This window comes from Octodon degus, unplaced genomic scaffold (genome assembly GCF_000260255.1).
Source record: "Octodon degus isolate 3935 unplaced genomic scaffold, OctDeg1.0 scaffold00010, whole genome shotgun sequence".
Classification (NCBI taxonomy): Eukaryota; Metazoa; Chordata; class Mammalia; order Rodentia; family Octodontidae; genus Octodon; species Octodon degus.
In genome coordinates, this window is record NW_004524586.1 from 19,426,414 (window position 1) to 19,430,570 (window position 4,157).

The window sequence follows — 4,157 nt, forward strand, 5'->3', positions numbered from 1 at the left end:
GGGATTGAACTCAGGCCCTTGCATTTGCCAGGGAAAGGCTTATTCCACTGAGCCATCTCCCCGGGCCCCATACCACTAAATATTTTTAAATATCAGGGGTTTCTTGTTCTGGTGCTGGGGATTGAACTCAGGGCCTCATACACACTAAGCAAAGGCACTGGGACTAGGTTACACCCCAAGTCCCTAAATACTTGTTTTTACACTCAGATTACATTCTCCCACTCCTTTACAAATCATCCTACTCTTCTGCCAGGTGCAGTGGTGCATCATGCCTGTAATCCCAGCACTCTGGAGGTGGAGGCAGGAGAATTGCTGAGCTCAAGGCTGGCCTAGGCCACACAGTAAGACCCTATCTCAAAAAATAAAGAACTATAATTTCATCCTACCTGTGGGATATAAGTATACTCAGTCTCTCTCTCTCTCTCTCTCTCTCTCTCTCTCTCTCTCTCTCTCTCTCTTTATTTTTACTGAGGAGCAAACTCAGGACTCAGGACCTTGCACTTACCAGTCAGGCACTTACGCCACTTAGCCATCTCCCCCAGCTGAGCTATCTCCCCAGTGCCAGAGTTGCTTATATTTTAAAAATAGAAAAAAAAAGGAATGGCAGTGCATGCTTATGATGCCAGCACTAAGGAGGCTGTGGCAGGAGAACTGCCACAAGTTCAAGGCCAGCCTAGGCTAGAGTTCAAGCATAGCTTAACCACATGGTAAGGCCCTTTCCTTTTCCTTTTTTCTGTATTTAGTACAGGGTCTACAGGGTCTCACTACACAGATCAGACTCAGTGATCCTCTTGTTTTAGGCCTCTCAAGTGCTGAGATTACAGGTGTGCGCCACCACACCCAGAGTAAGACCCTTTCTTTAAAGAAAAGAAAATATAAGCACCATATTTATAAAAATAGGTGCCGGGGAGATAGCTCAGTAGAATAAGCGCTTGCCTGACAAGCACAAGGGCCTGAGTTCAATCCCCGGTTCGAAAAAAAAAAAAAAAGCTCAACAGCTCCCTGAGACATGGGCAAGAGCAGAACAGAAGGAGGAACACAGAAATCACATGCTTTGGTATATGTTCTGTCTTGTGCATTTGACTTGGGAACCACGTAAGTATTTTATATAATCATGAAGCAAATTTAAGTGCTGATAAAACAATTCCCTAAGAATTAAGAATAAGGTGAGTTCAAAGAGATCTGATTGAAGGAATGCCATGCACAAAGCATCATTCCTTGCAGGCTTAAAATACAATGTTTTGGCCCTAAATCCATAAAGGGAATTTTCTGTAAAAGAACGCTCACAACAAGAACTCTTCACTGCACCATTGCTTCCTGACATGTAGCTGTTAGCGTCATGTCACGAGGATGGTTGCATAGTGCATGGTGACAGCAGTGTGGCAACCACCATGCTGAGCTGGCATTGGTGGTGGTGGCAGGACTGGGGCGGGCTGGCTTTTTATACTCAGCATGCTCTTGGGATTCAAGACTCATATGTGTAACAGACTGAAGCAAAGCAAATGACTATGTTATAGGCTTGGGAACTAAAGTTTCTATTAGGAGTGGGAAACTACAAACAGAAGAGAGAGGAAACGGAATACACACCCACAGGCCTGAATCGCAACTGAGAGCTTCAGGATGAACTGAGGAGGTGTTCGTATTTAAATACGTATGCTTTTCTAAGCCTTGATAACTAAAAAGGCTTAAAAATTATGAGGCCAACCCAGTAGCGCTGAGAGATGTTGATAGACTGATGATGATTTTTCAGTACCATTTTCTACTACAAGTAGCCAAGTGCAGCTCCTTGGAAGGACAGCGGATCCAGAGCAAATGCAGAGAATGCATGCAGCGAGTCTGAGGACGCTGGCAGCCCTGGCAGTGAGGAACCTCCCAGGGACCACAGGGTCAGGTCAGAGGACACACAGGCCAACTCGAGCAGGGTCCCATGGGTCCAAGCTGAGAGAATCGGAACGTCAGTAAGATAACAAGTGCATTAAAAAACACCAGGATGCTTGAATCTATCAGTCTGTAATGATATGTGTATTTTAAAATCTCATCTGTCACCTTGGGAGAATGATAGGAAAGCAACTTGGTATTCTGAAAAGTAATAAAGGGAGAGAAATAGGCATTTACCTGGTGTTTTTTACGCAAGCCTCAAGGTAATAAGTAGCTGAAGAGAAGTCTTTCTGCATATAAGCAACACAGAGAAAAAATGAGAAAGGAAGACAGGATTCAAGCATCATCATTCTGGGACCCTCCCCACACTGGCAGAGTCAGCCCTGCTCCTTATCAGCACTGTGCACTACCCAGCGCCCAGCTGGCTACCCTGTGCCTCCTCATGGGGTCACACTACCAAGGAGATGGGGCTTTTCACAAAAATTGAACTTCACTCTGACCACGCTTGGAATCCACCAAACATAGACAGTAGAGCGCGAGGGAGTGTGTCACAGGGACCACTGAGCTACAAGCAAAAACCTAGATCCCAACAAACTGCTGGGCAAAGAACCTGGCTTCTCCTTCAAAGATAAAATATGAACAATGATGGGATATTGGATATCAATAACTTATTGTTCATTGTTACTTAGATATGATAATGGTATTACTGATGTTATTAAAATAACCACCTTTTAGAGATGTAGGGCCAGGGAGATGGCTCAGTAGAATAAGTGCTTGCCTGGCAAGTGCGAGGGCCCGAGTTCAATCCCCGGCTCCACAAAAAAACAAAAACAGAAACAAAAAACATAGAGATATATAGAAATATTTATAGGTGGTGAACTGATGCTTTTTGAGTTTAGAGTCAAATATCTGAGGGAAAGGAATAGGTGGGAGAATAGATTAAGTGGCTATTAAACTTAAAGGATGTATACCTATGAATGTCCATTTTGTATCTGTGTATTCAAAGTTGTTGGGATAGATATATAGTTGCATTCTCTTAATGAATAGAATGATTTGTTCTAATGGTGTTTGTAAATAGGATCACAAGTCTGCATCTTGTACAGCAATTAACCACTAAGAAGAATATATGCAGTGTATTATTTGTTGAAACTGTATTCCGATTTGATTTGAAACTGTCTCATTGCTATCTGTTTATCAATAAAATTTTGGAAAAAAAAAAAAAAGAACAGAGAAAAAAAAATAAAAAAAAAAATAAATTTAAAGGATGTCCCAATAGCCAACTATATGACAATCTGAGCAATAAAATAATGATAAAAATAAATTGTAGGGGCTGGTGAGATGGCTCAGTGGTCTAAAGCACCTACTTAGAACAAGCTTAGCAAAGCACAGGGACCGCGGTTCGATCCTCCAGCACCACATGCCAGCCAGCCCCGCCCCCTGGTGGGCTGAGCTGGCCACACACACACACACACACACACACACACACACAAATAAATAAATTTTAAAAAAATAAATTGTAACTCATGCAATACAATAAATACCCTTAATCTATGCTGCTATAAGCAAGTACACAAATGAACTAAAAAGGTTGGTTCTTCCTTTACAGTAAAGAATGATGGAAATAACAAAATGCCATTTGGAAAACATCACAGTAACGATTGGTCTAAGAAAGAATTACCAACGGAAGCTCAAATTAGGAGGGGAAAAATGATGAGAAAGAGGATGTCCTCATAGCATCAAAGTATTTTCCTTCAAGATCTTTATTAACTTTCATCCACCATCTGTGGTGGAACTGCTGCCAAGATGCAGATTTTCGTGAAAACCCTCACGGGGAAGACCATCACGCTCGAGGTTGAACCCTCGGACACTATAGAAAATGTAAAGGCCGAGATCCAGGACAAGGAAGGAATTCCTCCTGATCAGCACAGGCTGATCTGTGCTGATAAGCAACTGGAAGATGGCCGGACCTTGCCTGATTACAACATTCAAAAGGAGTCTACCCTTCTATCTTGTGCTGAGACTCCACGGTGGTGCTAAGAAGAGAAAGAAGAAGTCTTACACCACTCCCAAGAAGAATAAGCATGAGAGAAAGAAGGATAAGCTGGCTGTCCTAAAATACTATAAGGTGGATGAAAATGGCAAAATTAGTCGTCTTCGTCGCGAATGCCCCTCAGGTGAATGTGGTGCAGGAGTTTTTACGGCCAGCCACTTTGACAGACATTATTGTGGCAAGTGTTGTCTGACTTACTGCTTCAACAAACCAGAAGACAAGTAATTAT

The 4,157-nt window shown here is 42.6% G+C and overlaps 1 protein-coding gene and 1 pseudogene across 1 annotated transcript in view; one reads left to right on the forward strand and one right to left on the reverse strand.

The window, feature by feature from the left end:
• Lhpp (phospholysine phosphohistidine inorganic pyrophosphate phosphatase) overlaps positions 1 to 4,157 on the reverse strand; it is a 158,017-nt gene that overhangs the window by 118,660 nt on the left and 35,200 nt on the right. The gene's annotated exons all lie outside the window — the stretch shown is intronic.
• Positions 3,680 to 4,153, forward strand: LOC101580280 (annotated as a pseudogene).